This window comes from Homalodisca vitripennis, chromosome 3 (genome assembly GCF_021130785.1).
Source record: "Homalodisca vitripennis isolate AUS2020 chromosome 3, UT_GWSS_2.1, whole genome shotgun sequence".
NCBI classification, from domain to species: Eukaryota; Metazoa; Arthropoda; class Insecta; order Hemiptera; family Cicadellidae; genus Homalodisca; species Homalodisca vitripennis.
The window spans coordinates 55,883,068-55,900,023 of NC_060209.1; the positions used below are offsets into that span (position 1 = coordinate 55,883,068).

At 34.5% G+C, this 16,956-nt stretch overlaps 1 protein-coding gene across 1 annotated transcript in view; it reads right to left on the bottom strand.

Moving 5' to 3' along the window:
- Positions 1-11,444, bottom strand: part of LOC124356901 (exportin-1) — a 58,164-nt gene extending 46,720 nt beyond the window's left edge. Inside the window, exons 1-2 of the mRNA XM_046808191.1 lie at positions 11,347-11,444; positions 1,490-1,573 (exon numbers count right to left, since the gene is read on the bottom strand). The gene's annotated coding sequence lies outside the window, so the exon portion shown is untranslated. The remainder of the gene's footprint in view (positions 1-1,489; positions 1,574-11,346) is intronic.
- Between the last annotated feature and the right edge of the window lie 5,512 nt (positions 11,445-16,956).

Sequence of the window (16,956 nt, forward strand, 5' to 3'; positions counted from 1 at the left end):
AAATCTGAGTTTGATCATGTTCCTGTATTAGTGGATTCCTTCCTCAACCATTTACATTATTTATTGATCAAAGTACAGAGAGCTCTTATCAAAATTCTTGTTCACAGTTCACTATTGAGAATGAAGATTTGAAATAACACAGATGTTACAGACATAAAATGGCATAAGACCTGTTATATTTTTCTGCTGTTTAACATGCAAGGAACCCCAAAAACAAACAGTGAAATAACATGCAGGAATGTTAATACAGGACAGTGTCTCAATATAAAAATTGTGTCAACCATGCTGAGATGTATTAAACATACATGGGAAGAACTGCTGCATATTATAAGACTATGTGTCACATGTAAATAAATAATGCCACTAGTCCTATCACATACATGATCTTCATACACCTGCTGGTCATTGTTAGATAGATGCAGCTCAACCGTGGTAATAAGTGATCAGTAGGTAAGTTTAATTTTTCCACCAATTTATTAGCAAAAAACAATTTTACTGTCAAGACTTCAATAGAAGGTTGATAGTTTACTGCTAGGTTTAAGTATGAAACACTCAATTAGATGGTGTCATTACCTTGGCCATTAACATTTTCATAACAGCAATTATATGTAATATTGTATTATTCTATTAAGTTGCTTTTTTATATTATTTTCTTCAGACAGCCTGTTATTGTGACAATAAAAAACAAAATGTTGAGTTTTCAATGGAAATGAGAATTTCTTTTATAATTAGTGTTCTAATGTTTATTTCTTCTTTTCATAATTCTGATGTTTGTTCATAATCTCATTGGATAAAGGATTAAAGCAATAAAACCTACTTTATCAAAGTTTTAAAATCTTAACTTATACAATTTTTTCACAATTCTTTTGCAATTGTTTACAATGGACTGATAGTACCCATTTTGTAAAACTTATTTACTTGGGTGTATTTTCTGAAAACAATTCATTTTTTTTAATCCAGCACACCAATATGCTCCATCTCCCTCAAACAAAGAACATGGGAAGTTCCCCCACTTTGTGAATCAATGATCATCTATAGTACAATCAACTACTATCTTAATTTAAGATTATCGTCTGCTGAAAAACAATTTTTAAATTTGTTATATTGTTGCATAAAAGCAATGCTATTGGGATTGAATGAATAATTTTATGTAGATTTGAATATGTTAAGAACTTGATATTGTTTTACAAATTTTAACTGAATTATTAAAATGTAAACATTAAATGATATTTAATTCTATGAATAAGACTTTTTAAAGTTATTTCCTGGCACTTAGCACATGTACTGGAATCTCATTACACTCAAAATAATATTATATGTTTACCAACAAATTGGATCACTTCTACCATTGTTACTAATAGAAATCTAACTATCTTAGACATTAATAACACATTAAAATAGTATTAGGGACCTTAGTATTACTTTAAAAGACATAAGAAATTTTCATTTTTGAAAAAATTGTAATATTAATTAAGTATAAGATACTTACTCAACCAATCACACGATTCAACTAATGAAATTCTAACGCATAACTCAACAAAGAAGAACGGGCTGCAGATCAACTCTGCTTCACCTGAAAAGACAACAAAATATTAAGAAAATCAATGTTTTTAACTAATCATACAATATTTTTCACCCCTTTATAACTCCCATGTTTTAATAATCTGAAGAGCAAACTGGTTAATTAACTGAAAATGCTACAAACCAGAAATAGTATTGACTCTCAATGAATCTATAACATATATTTATTATAAAAATGTTCCAAAATACTTAAGTTTTACAGCCAAAATAATAGAGAACATGGCACACTATTATTCATCTATACATTATTTCTATAGTCCAGTTTGAAACTTTTTTGGGGTTGATATAGTATAACATTGAGACAAAACAACCAGCTAGCCTAAAGCTTTTAACTTAAGAAAACTGTTTTATTTGTTGCTTTGTACGTATGTATTGTTGCCAGTAGCATTTTATAACACTTTTTAGATAATAGTAAAACACCTACGTTCGGTTTTGATGTGAAGATAAAAGTGGATGCCCCATATAGTATTTTGTGATTGACAAATCCTTAGAAAGGATCATTAATGAATAGCCTAGTGACCAGGGTAACTATGGGGGGAAAATACACGTGCTGGATACGTGTAGTGTAGTACCGGACTAACACCGTCAAGCGGTGGTTATGTGGTGTATGTTTAGCCACTCTTTTTATTGTTGTGGGCCTTTTTAATTCTGAAAATATCCAACAGACATCGTTGCCATAGTCTTTACTAGTTTGCTTTGTTTTGTTACTGGCAGCACTGATCTGACCACGTTTGTTGGAACGTTTCATCATTGTTTTTGTTTAGTTGTCATCATAATGAAGTGTAAAAACTGAGACACTCTGTTGTTGCTTTGTAATTAAATTGTGTTATCAGTGATAGTGATGGAAGTGTGAGACGGCCTGCCAAACTAAAACACTCTTTGCCAGTTCACTGTTTGTGTGAGGATGAAGAACTAGGAACATGGTGAAGTGACGGTTATCTGAAATATTTTCCAATTGTACAGTGTGTTAAATTAAAAGTAAACTAGTTATGTGTATGGTGAATAAAAAAAAAACTACCGAAGATAAAGGTTTGAGTAAATGCCTAACAAAATCATACAGTGTATATTGTTTTTAAATAACTTGAAATTTTAAGTGTGCTTTAAAGCAATTGAGTATTGGTTTTATTTCTTATATCAGCTGGTCATATACACTACTTTGCTGATTAAATTTAGCCTTTATAACTTTTTATACAAACGTACATATTCTTTTATCTAACTGATTTGTTTACTTTCATAATAGTATAACAAATGTTTTGTACGATAAAGGTGTAAATTATTCTTAACTCAATATTGTACAGAAATAATTAATCAGTTAGCTACATAAAAACTGGTATATATTGAACTCTTAAAACCTGAAGTTGTAAAACACTTTCCCTACAGTGACAAATACAGGGTGGCACAAAGGTCGCTGGACAGTTGGTTAAAACAACACTAGATTTATTTGAAATTATTTTGTATTACAAACAATACTTAATTATTTTTTATATTCAAATTGTTTTCCGTCTTCATTAATACATCTTTGAAGTCTTTCTGGAATACTGTTACATACTCTACGGCATAGTGTGGGATCATTGTCCAAATCATAAAATGCGTCATGTATGTAGTCTTTCAGTTCGTCAATAGTATGAGGCTTTCGAGAATAAACAGAGTCCTTGACTACTCCCCATAGGAAAAATCCATTGGTGTGATGTCTGGTGAATGTGGGGGCATGTCAATATCTGCCCTTCGACCAATAACTTTTCTTTGGAAACATTTGTTTAAATAATCGCGAACGGCAGTGACGTAATGTGGTGGAGCACCATCGTGTTGAAAGGAATAATAATTCGGGGACTACAGTTTTAAACACGTGTCACAGATGAACTCACTAGTTCGATTGTTGTGCGTTTCATTGCATTGTATTGCCAACTTAAAAAGGTATAATTACAAACATTTAGTAATACCCTCATCACGGACAAAAACTATTGTACTACGTCTTGTTGTTATTTTTTTCTTCTTTTAACCAACTGTCCAGTGACTTATGCACCACCCTGTATATTATAGTAATTTTGTAAACAGTGTATTTAGAAAAAAACTGATGGTATGCTTTGAACAACAATGACATGGTAGTTTTTAACACTTTCACAGCAGCCCCAGGTAGTGTCTATCTACTCTACAGTAAACAAAAATATCATTATCAAGAATCTTCAAATGGGGCAGAGAGCATTTATTATTTTAATTGTGTCTTTCTTCAAATCCAAAATTGCTACATAATAGCTATTTGCCACCCCAAGATTAATTTAAGCAGGTCAGTCAAATTTGTCAAAATTAGAATTCTGCTTGGATGGACAACAATATTTATATAGTGATGTTTGACCATATGACTACAATATAAGCATTTCTGAAGAAAAATCCTTCCATGAAAATTGGACAATGTTCTATTACATACAGACACTGAACTAATCGTTTGTAACACTTTATATTCGATTTTATTATTATGCTCTGTTAAATAACAATAGGCTAGTGTTATAAGTAATTCAAACAAGTTAAATATAATTTGTATGGCATTTTAGAAAAATCGTTAAGTAAAATGGCAATGTGTACACTTTATTTATATCAAAATGTATCTAAATGGACATTTTTATACCATACAATAACATAACTCTGGGACATATACACATCACTGATTAGAACTGTGACGAATTCTTAAGTTTAGATTTTTCCTTTTTGTGTTATATCTGTATTTCTATATTGAATTTGTCTTTTACTGCACCTGTTTATTATTTTAATGAGTCAATATTTTACTCAATATTTTGTTAACAGTGATGAAGGTGGAAATGGAAATAGAGCATCTTGTGTGTCTTTGGTTTTTTAGTTTTTTACTTGACAAATTTGCATTTCACATAGTTGTAAGAATTAATTATTTTACAATAATTTACCACGTGTTCTAACTATATTTATAATTATTGATTTTTATGTACGAGGGGTATTAGAAAAATAAGGTTCCCTATGCCGCCAAGACAGAATGCGATATGTTGGGAGAAATCTGGCAACACTGTCTTACTCATCAGCTGTCCCTCTCTCTATCCATACCACTCCCGCCTCACTACGACCAACAGTGCCGGCCTAGCTGCCTTCGAAGATGGAGCTCTCTATTGTTGTTGCCGCCAGATGCGAAATTTGTGCTGTGATGCGTTTTTTAAATGCGAAACAGATTCACCCACTCAAATTCGTCAGTTAATCAAAGTTTATGGGGAAAACTGCATATCTGTTCAACACGTTCGGAAATGGTGTAGAGAATTCAGTGGAGGCCGCATGGAAATTCACGATGAAAACCGAAGTGGACAGCCTTCAGTTTCAGATGGAGTTGTTGAAAAACTTGAGACAATATTGCTTGAAAATCGGAGAATCACCATTCATGGAACAACAGTAAACTCTGACAGATATTGCGACACATTAAGAAAACTGAGACGCGCGATCCAGAACCGCCGGAGAGGAAGATTGTCCAGTGGTGTGAGGCTTCTCCATGACAACGCTCGACCTCATGTCTCACGTCAAACTCAAGAACTGCTGACAACTTTTGGCTGGACTATTGTGCCCCATCCCCCCTCAGCCCAGACCTAGTCCCAATTGATTATCACTTATTCCCAAAATTAAAGGAACACTTGGGTTGCCAACGCTTCAGTACCGATGATGAAGTCAAGGAAGAGGTTACTCGATTCCTCAAAGGATTGGCAGCAGAATTCTACAACATGGGGATAGAAAAGTTGGAGCATCGTCTAAAAAAGTGTATGGACAGAAACGGTGATTATGTTGAAAAATAGCTTAACTTTTAAGTTTTAAATTGATTTATAACACTAAGTAGAAATATAGAGCTGTCTATTTAAAAAATCATGGGAACCTTATTTTTCTAATACCCCTCGTACAATTGCATTAATTAGAAACATCAACAGAAACTAAAAATATTTTATATGATAATATATCTAGTATTTATATGGTTATATTTATTTTATATAATTGCTTTACTTAATTGTTTTCTCATATGTATTTGTTTAGCATTACACCTATTGATTAATCAAATTTATAAAACAAGTTGTAAGCCTAATAATTTTTTTAAACATTGTAGTGAGGCAAATTTTGCCAAAGGATACAAATAAACTTAATGGGCAAATGGACCAGCAAAGCAATGGTATGGGAGACTGTAAAACTCAATGCAATGTTTGTAACAATGCAAACAGATGACTGATTGGCCAGCTGTGATCAAGACCCTAACTTTTTTGGACAGCAAACGTTGGAACTGGGACACCAGACAGAGAGGCATGAGAATCGTGTTGGGGAGTTTGTGGAGTAGGTACTGTGTGAGTAAGTTGTGGTGGTGATATGAATAATATTGAAATTGAAATTATTGATTGAAATGGTAATTCTAATCAATATATGGGTCAACCTCGAATTTTCTCATATTACAATATAATGTTCCAATAGTCAATTAGAAAAGGAAATGACTAGAATTTCTTGCCGGAAAGCAGTTATAGGGAGCAGGCAACCGCCAGACGGTCATATATTGCTTAGAATTACCTATTAGTGATCAGGGGCACTGACGTGATCTGGGCTTCAAATTTGGAACTACTCGAGTTAATTTTTTTTCTAAAAGAGCAAGCAGCGCGAAGCGCTGTGCAGCGGGCAGGTATCGTGCGTGATCTGGGTATATACTGAATAAATTTCAGTTCGCGCGGCGTTATCTCGGCGTTATCAGTCACTGGCGGCCGGTCCTAATCAGTTGCTATCGTGATGTGCAGCCGTTCGGATGTTAATCCTTTTCTGTGTAATTCGTGCGAGTTTACGTTAGCGTCATTTATAGTTTGTCCTGAGGATAGTGTAACGTTAAGAAATTTTTTGTACGACCACAGAGTTTTACCACGTAATAAAACAGGTCTGAGTTGCGGGGGTCAAATGACCTTAAATAGATCACGTGTTTCGGTGTTGGAACAGGATAGAAAAGACTGATCGTAACCGGAAGAAAGTGAAAGTCCAGTGCAAAAAGTATGTGTCTCGAAAAAAAATTAACTTTTTTCGAAAACCATAATCTCATAACGCAAACAGTGTGCCGATTTGTGGCTTATTGGGTGTTATTAAAACCACCACGACATGACCTGCTAAGACATGAACTCGACCTGTCTCATGTTGCTGTAGTAGATTGGAGTACTGTAGCTATCTCAGAGAAGTTTGTGTGATTATTCTAGTTGAAAAATCAGAACCTATTGGAGGGGTGGACAAAACAGTAGATTGACGAGGCAAAAATCGGTAAACGTAAATATAATCGCGGCCGTATTATTGAAGGGAATTGGGTTTTCACTGGTATTGAGCGTGAAACAAAACGTTGTTTTTTCGTTCCTGTACCAACACGCGGCCAAGAAACGTTACCTATAATACAAAAGTATGTGTTGCCAGGAACAACAGTAATCAGTGATTGTTGGAAAAGCTATAATTGTTTACAATATAACAATTACCAACATCTTACTGTTAACCACAGTTACAATTTCATTGATCCCGATACCGGCGCACACACCCAAACCATAGAACGTTTGTGGCAGGAAGTTAGAGGCAATATCCCAAGGTACGGCAACAGAAAACATCATCTTGTTGGACATTTAGCTGAGTTTATGTTTAAAAGAAAATATTCAGATTATAAAACTAGAGTACACAACATCTTTCGGGCAATTTCACATGTCTACAACGGTGTCACAGCGTACGGTGACCGCTGTGAACAACAACCCATTGAGCCAGACTCCAACTCCGACGTTGACGACTATTAAGGTTAGTTGTTGGTTGGTTTTACTTTGCTTTCCGGCATGTAATTATGTGTTTAAAATTGTTTTACATACATTACCTACATTATATTGTAATATGTAATAACAATTTATCAGTAATTTTTAATAAAAAAAAGGATCACGCATGATGCCTGCCCGCTGCGCAGCGCTTCGCGCTGCTTGCTCTTTTATAAAACAAATTAACTCGAGTAGTTCCAAATTTGAAGCCCAGATCACGTCAGTGCCCCTGATCACTAATAGGTAATTCTAAGCAATATATGACCGTCTGGCGGTTGCCTGCTCCCTATAACTGCTTTCCGGCAAGAAATTCTAGTCATTTCCTTTTCTAATTGACTATTGGAACATTATATTGTAATATGAGAAAATTCGAGGTCAAAACTACCCATTCTTTATAGAAACCCAGTTATAGTAACTTTTACACCATTGTAGTCTACATTGCGGCTGGTATTTTCAATATACTCATTATGTCTTTTTGTAACATACATGTAGTAATTAGGCGAAGCACTAACGTTTCTAAAATATAGTCATATTTTTAAAATAACGAAATAATATATCAATATTAAGTTATTAATAGCAAAATGCATCATCTTGGTAAGCTGTCCTGAACATCGAAACAGTTTCAGCAGCATTTTTAATAAATAGAAAACAAAATTTTAGAGCTACACGTTGTTCATTTAAACTTGCCATCATAAAAAACGAAACGAGAACAAAACAACAGTAGCAAAAAAAAATCACTGCAAATTAACAGAAAAAGCCAGATTGACAATACAGGCGGCACTAAACTGGCTATGAGTTGCGCTAGAAATGTGTACTACACAAGCTCCGCCCACAGCAATGCTATTCTGGCTTGTTTTGGGTACCCCCTCGTAATATTTACTTACTTTCAACTATTTTTAACAATAAACGTGTCCGACACAAATAAAACATGTGCATAACCACTGCATTTTGCTGCCATTACAGATCTGCAATATCAGTGTCAGTTACAGGTAATTCAGTGATGACCTATTACCGGGATACTGTTATTTCAGTAAAAGCTGAGCTGAATGATATGTTCTCATAACGATATTTTGGTTTTTGGGCGTATATTAACAATGGAAATATTCCTTCACTATTTTTATGCGATATAAGTAGGTTTAGATTAGGTTATCGTAAATATTTTACTAGTAGAGCCAAAGTTATATATAAACTCTACAAGAGAATAGGTGATCTGAGCTTGATTTTGGGTACTATTGTAAGGGATGTTTTTTTTTTATTTTGTCAGAAGTGCGATGTGCGTCAGGCGCAACTGAAGCCCACACTGATGGTCAGAAGCATTTCCAATTAGTACTTTCCCATTCTTATTTCACGTCCTAAATCTTACTAAATGATCTGACGTCAGAGAAGTTATATGATCTGGGACGCAATCTGAAGTCAGGAAAATACCGATTAGAAATGCCCCTGACCATCAGTGCAGACTTCTGTGGCACTTTGGCATCGCCTCACACTTCTGGCAAAATAAAGAAAACATCCCTAGAGATAGTACTCAAATTCAAACTCAGATCACATAACCGCTTGTTTAATTTATCTTTAACTTTTTATATTTATAATACGTACATATGTATAGCCTAATAACAATAATATCCAATAATTTTGTTGTATAGTCAAATTTTAATTAATCAATTTATAAATTAATTAGTTTAACAGTATATGTTGCATTGTAGGCCTAGTGTTAATTAAATTTTTGTATACTAACATGCTTCCATGGTAACAGGTCACAGCAACGCAATAACTCAACACGTTATTTTGGTGTTAACAAACAACATTATGCTACTACGGTTAACAGTTTACAGGGACATAATAACTCAACACGTTATTCTAATAGGTATCGATAAACAACAGTATATCCCGTCTCTAGCAGCCATTACTCAAATACACACACATGGCTTAACTATGTTTCAATTATTTTGGAAAAATATTTCTGAACTACGTTATAGACTTATAGATTGTATTATAGTAAAGCTACAGCATTTTAGATTATATAAAATACACCTTTCTTTACACAAGTTTGGGCAGCTACAATTACTTAACAGGGTAAACAAACATGTCTGACAGATTTAAATAATTCTAAATGATGATTCAATATTATCGATCACTAGAGTGTTAGACGCTTATAATACTACAACCTATACAAATTATAGCCACAAATTTACATTTCAATTATTAAAAACAAAGTTATTTGCGATTTCCACCACCTAAAACCACATATTTTTGTTGTCCAAGAGGATGAGCATTAATGCTGAAAATTTGAATGGCTACTCCGGTTGTTATCCTCACTGATACATAGTGCTTTACTGGGTTAAGGTATGATAAGCGGACCCGGTTTTTTACATTGATATTGACAAACAATATTACTCAATTACAACTTTCGATATAACTAACCAATACTGACTGATATTGAGCAATAACTAACCTGTATGAACTATAAACACTTTTTCATATAATAAACGTATTTTCTTTTGAAGGCACTCTTAAACAGACAATCAAAAGCTCGTGGAGGACAGTGAAAAGTTGCATATAAGCTAACCTTCTACCAGATTATCTCTGTAAGTATTTGTGCAGAAGAGAAGATTGGTTTTCTAGAGAAGATGCTTCAACAACTTCTCAAAAAGGGTATTGCTATACAGGAGAAAACATAAAAATAATTACGCATATTTCGTATATTTCCTGTTATAAATGTTTTTTATATTATTGTTTCATTGTGAGTTTTTCCTATTTCCAGTTTTAATAGTTTGTTTGATTGTTAGAGCTCATTTGTTATTTATAAGATTACCACTATTTGCGTTGTATTAGTTATTTTAATTTAAAATATGATTGTGATTATGGCTAGAGATATGTTGATATGATTTATATATGCGTATTCGATAAATGAATGTTAAGTATCGATGATTGTACTAATCTAGATAAAAAACCAGGTCCACTTATCGTACTCAACCCCTTTACTGCCAAGAGAAAAAGTCTGCAGTATAATAAGTGGCCATTACCACAATCTAATCAATGAACTAAACCAGTGATTGGGAATAGCCTACCTAAATTATCGAATACAAAGACATTCTAATTAGTTATTGATAACAAAATATTGTTTAAAATTCATTAAAACGTATAGTACAAAGATTTGATTCGTATATGAGTAATGCCTGCAAGTACAAAGCCAATGAACATTCATTATTTGTGTAATAAGCTGTCAGACACAATAATAATTATGTTTAGATATAGACATGTGTAGCTGAATTACACACAGCCTAATTTGAAATACTTACAACATAATCCAGTTTTACATTATAGTTTTTATTGCTTGTTAGGCTAGTTTAAATAATCAGAAATAACAATGGGTAAATCTACTTAGTTGATATCAGAAATAAGACTATGTGACTGCTCAATTTTTATCGAACTCTTCACAACACGAAACCCCTATATAATAGGTATGATGCAAACATATATCTCTTTTGTTATGGAGAAATTCAACCAGACATAAACATAGTTAGACTTATAAGTTTGGGTAAATGGGTGTAAGATGAAACTTGCCTAATAAGTAACACTGTCCTGAAAGAGCCAAAGTTCTGAAAGAATACTTGAGGTTCAATTTCTCTTGAAGGAAGTAGGCTTACAGAACATAATTAAATGAGTAAGTCAAATCTCCTAAGTAATAAGGTTAGCATATTACAATACACAACAATTAATACTAAACTATATTTCAATCAATCCTTCAGAAAACAGAAATTACGCATTAAGTTAATATTGGTGTGCACGTAGGTTTACTACCCTTCCCGCGCGGCTACCAAGAGAGTTAGTAAAATTGAACAGGCTCTCATTAAAATACATCATTAAACTGTAAAAAGAACATATTACTTTATCTTATTTATATAGTCTATGCAATAGCGCGAAACTAACCCAGATTTCTTTCAAAATCTTCACTAAAACATACCTGGTATCAAATATGGCGACACTATCCTCTGAGTTTGTTCCAAACCAAGACTTCATGGTATTTAGAAAAGCAAATCCTATTGGTCCTCATCGAATATCAGATCTTGAGAAAATGGAGACTAAGCATATGACGTAAACGTTACTTGAATGTTGTATGAGATGTTGTATAGTATATAAAATGTATAGTAATCCAAACAAAATTTAATAATGCATTCTTGAAAAATTATGTAAGAAATTACTACAAATTGCATAGATTTAGTGTTTTGTCCAAATCCTTTGAAAATGTTATTCATACTTTTAACTACAAAGGCAAAATAAACCATTATAACCTGTTATGATGAAATGATACGTTACACAAACGAACAGACTTCATTTTCTTGTTTCCATAAACGATGTTTGAATATTAGAGACAGTTGAAAAATACTGTATTGTATGCTACAGAGCCACATTTAGAGTAGAAGTCAATATTATTTCAAAAATATTTGTTCACAGAGAAAGTTTCTTGTTAGCACTTATTTAAATTTTAACTTTATTGTTGCTGGGCGGCTAGCGCGAAAGGAAGGTCCTGCTCTTCATCAATTAATTTTACCTAGTTCTTCTCCCTCTGATTTCCAAACATTCATCTTCCTAATATTGATGTAATAGTAGCGTTAAAGGTGTAAGAAATTAATCACTTATCCGGTTTATTTGTATCACGATCCCTGAAACATACCTAAGAATTGATAAGAAAGTTACATACCTAATTGTATTGAGTTAGTTATATGTTTCTAAAAATATAAGGGAGAATGATGTGTGTGTTTGTGTGTGTGTGTGTGTGTGTGTGTGTGTGTGTGTGTGTGTGTGTGTGTGTGTGTGTGTGTACGCGCGCGCGCTGCGCATTCAAGGCCACCTTATGAGGCCTGCCCCACGGGTCACTTTCGACCTTGCTGAGAAGGTTGTTCCAGCTTTAGGTTTCTGCTTCCTTCGTGGCCCTTTAAACGATCTTCGTGCATCCCTATACTTCTCCTCCCGTACGGAAAAAAATTCAGGCCCGTTGGGCTAGTCTACGAGCTCGGTGACACTTCTTACGGATACAGGCAATCCATTCGTTCCACCAGTGTTCCACGTTGGCGTGGTTGCTGTCCTTTGTCGCGGCATTGTAGGTCCTTCGGTTATCCTCTGCATGACCTCCTCTACTTTTATTACCGCATTTCCATAATTTATAGGTTGAGTGTTAAATACTTCGCGGAATAGGTTTGACCCTCATACCGTTTGACCCTTTAACCCCTCGAGTTCGTCTTTTGTGGTTTAACATCCTACGTCAGATCCTTCTTTATCTCCCACAGTATCGCCTGATGATCACTGTGGCTGTAAATATCCTGTACTTTTGATGAGGAACGGTTTCTTAAACTGCTGCTCACAAAGTTAATGTCCAATATGGATGAGGATTATGTTTTGGCGAAGATATGCTCTTTGCCTGTGTTGAGCAAAACTACTTCCAGAAGGGATCCAACCTTAAGCAGAATTTCCCTCCTCACATATTTGTTCTTTTGCTGCCCCAGTCTACAACCAAGCCATTGAAATCACCAGCAATGGCGACCGAAAAGCGATTCTTGGCATCTGACACTTCTAAATACCACATCTGTAGAAAAGGATAAAGTAAATCTCAATGCTAGGGACAAACATGACACACAACAGAAATAGTCTTGATCTAACGTGTCTAACCTTATTGCTTCTTCTTCTTCCTATTCTTATATGGGGCGGCCTATTGCCATGCAGTTAAGCCTCATGGACCTTTCGCGCACCCCGGAAGCACACTATGAGGCCTACCAGTCTATGATTTTAACAGTTAATAACTACCACTAACCGCCGAAAATAACCTATCAGGTCCTCCTGGGGAAATTCACCACCATTGTCCAAACTACTAGAGACGGCATACCGCTCCCTTACTATTTCAGGACAACAAAGAGCAGGTGTTCAGCAGTTTCATCCTGCTCATCACACATTCTACAGAGCGAATCCTCCCGAAGAATGCTGACTCTGTGATGATGCTTCCTTAGGTGACCATGTCCCGTAATCAGACCTATAACCCAAGAAGTCATCAATTTACTTCGTGGGAGAAGATCAGACGGCTCCCTAGAGAAAGGCGACTGTATAGTGCCATTCTGCTTATTTTAATATCCGACTCCAACCTCCACCTTCTCTCATTTTCAGCGCAAACCCATTTCGAGACAGCTCCAAAGGATTCACATCTTATTTCCTACTCTAAAAAAAATAATAAAAAAAGAGAAAATCATCAAATACCACCATTCTAGAAAGGAAGCCTCTCTACCTTAGTCAGTATGATTATAGAGCGGGACTATCTACCACAACTATTTTTGTGAAACCGCGATTTGCTTGACCTTTCACATTTCCCGATAATGGTGAAAGAGTTTGCCAATATCACATAATTGCTTATGAGATTTTTGGTATAATTAGAGAAATGTGATTGATTAAGCCTAATCTGCCTAGTGACCCTATCTTGAGAGGAACTATGAAATAGAATTAAACATCAAGAATAAATTTTAAAAGTATAGTTACAAAATATACTGGTGTACCATTAGAACGGGTCGAAGACTAATGGGATAACTAGAACATGAGTATGTTGGCCAAGGACCAAAAACTCAGAATCGTTGGTAGAGTCACTGACTGTGTTTAAGATAGTTTAAGGAACGATCCATTTGAAAATATACAGATCATTCTCGATACAAAATACAGGAAACCGTGTTAGTTACATGATCTCTACAATCAATCAACAACTAGAACACTTAATCGTACCGTAATTTTCACTGGAGTGATGTGAAACTGTTAACAGATTATCAGCAATTTAGGATGACATAATAATCTCTTCTTGTTCTGGAAGCCAGGCACGCAGGAATTGAAAGACACGATGAAGCCGACCAGCTAGCCTGAAAAGAGATCTCTACATACCTAATTGGACTTGAACCGGGTTTGAATACTTTACATTTTTGAAGAGGAAAATTCAGAATAATAGAAAACGACCAGGTAAGGTAAGGTGACAGTAACCCGAGGTTGAAAATGGCCAAATAATAGCTCGCGAACTATGACCGGGGACGGGCCGAAAACATTATGACTCGATAGGAAGAAGCTTAGATTTTTTCCTTACAGGTATTAAATCCTCAAAGAACATCTGAAAAATCTTAGTTATACGGACACCTTTGTTAGTAGGATGTGATGCTCTATAGTAAGTAGATGAGTTAAAACCAGACTGGCATGAGGTTAGATTAGCTATCCATCTTTGCTAATCTAGATGAAGATGTATTCTCATTGTCTCATCAGGATAATAATCGATTGTTCTACTATTTCTCTAATACGATCTCTATAAACACTGAGGAGCAAACGAATATCCTGCATGTTTCGTACCTACGGAAGGAAGGGTTAATATTCAATGTGAATGTTGAGTTTTACTTTTCTGTGGAAGGAGGTATTATTTCCAGAGGTATAGATGGCACTGCTTCATGCCTCTCAGACTTCATTGAACACATTACTTATAATAACATGTTATTGCATATTTCCATAGTGGTTGTTGAAATAAGAATATAAAATTGAGAGCTATGATTTTGTTGAGAACAAAACCAAGATTTGTGCAACCAAAATAAACACAAAACGCGGCATCGTGTATATTTTTCTTCTTTTTCTGTTGTACTGCACTAATAATAACAATACATCGAAAATAAAGGTTTTCAAATATGGTCATTGATAGGTTTATCGTAAATCAGACAACGGGCACAAAAGTTAATTGAATAGTTTTCGTTGTTTTTTATTGTTAATATTGTCAATGCAGGAGCATAAATGTATTAAGTTGTAAAAACAATAAGTGATGATTTTTATACTTTGTTCAACTAGTTTAGTTTTATAATTTGTAGCGTGGGAATTTCTTAATATGATTAACATATTAAAAACCTTATTTTTCCATAATTTTGTTTGGGTTGCACTTGTATTAAATACGCTGTAACGTAATTTTTAATATTAATTAAACCCATGCTATATGTTACGGATTTTAGTTTTATGATCAAATTTTAAAACAAAAATCATCGCTCTATCACTTTATAGAACTTGAGAAATTGGTACTACTGCGTAGGCTTGCAGAACATCCAAATTTCCCCCCTCTAACCTCTAAAAGTTTTTCCCATACTTCAGCAAGTTATATTGAGGCGCTAAGCGGACAAGTGGCCTAACCCCCAAAACAGCTGTATTGAGTTTATTAGCGTTTAAAGATTTGTCACTTTTTTAACATTTTTTAAACACATTAAAAACTCAAGCTTTCTAGTTGTAATTGTTACTGTTATATAAAGAACATAACCCTTGTATGCATGGTAACCTTTTTATTTAATTATTTTCATTAATTTAAAAATAAAAGTGGGTTGGGCCACTTGAAAATTGGCATATTTTATACATTAAGTAAATTTATGTGGGTTGGGCCAATATATTAATATAAGTACTGTACAACTTTACTGTCAATTAACATTTTATTACATCACTTTAATGATACCATTAAGCTTGTACTTGATATGAAACAAATTGTACACTACTTTAAAACAGGATATAGTACAAAATTAAACATTAATACAAAGATACAAAATTCAAACAAGTTTCATCTTCTTCCTCATCGACTGGAACGGTTGACGGAATATCTCCAGAACTTAAAATTTGATGTGTTAAAAATGAGTGTTTGATTGGTTGGTATGTATTCTAAAAGAGACATCAAAGTCCTTCTTTTTCGGCTCATCTATTTTTCTTCCATTGGGGTAGAGAACATCTAACTGCATTACTTCCGTTGTTGTCCTTTTTTGATGTTGACAATGGAAAAGGGGACCTCTTCGTTGTTAGAGTATTTGTAATGTAAGAGCAGAGGCTCTGACTGCTTAAAACTAATCCACTGTATTTTAAGCCACTCAACCTTTTGATCATTTCCCACATCCCCAGTTTGACAACTTTGCGGTTTGTAATATTGTTCATAAGCTTTTCAAATGAAAAGTCATCTTTTTTTCAATTTTTTTTACTTTAAAATGGTGGCTTTTTTTGCTAACAAGATCACCTTGATCCAATCATCTGGTACATAAACTTCAGAGTGATACTTTTTTTCTTTTTCAATAAGACCAAAATCTTGGTCACAGGCCAAATATGTATGTCCTGAGACTAAAAATTTGTGGTCAATCTCAGTACAAAAATATTTAGGAGACGTAGCAATGTAATCACATAGTGCAGCTACTTTTATATTGCGGTTTTGACCGCCACATTGGTCACTGTACATGATCAGTTTTGAAGTTTTAACATGGTTTTCCACAAAATGTAAAATACATGATCCCACTTCCTCAGGGCCACGGGAGGCTACAGCCTCATTCCACACATACATGTAGCTGTCTTTAGTGGACAAATTGTGTATTCCTAAACAATACGTCCACAACTGCCGTTTGTAATAAACTGGCCTGTGGATAGCACAGGTGTTGGCAATGTTTTTCATTAAAATCAAACGCAATCACGCTAACGTCATTTGAAGGATCCTTCCCTTTTTCAGCATCTACCCTGTAAACCCGTTCGTGCTGATTCAGCTAAGCGCCAGTGTAATTCT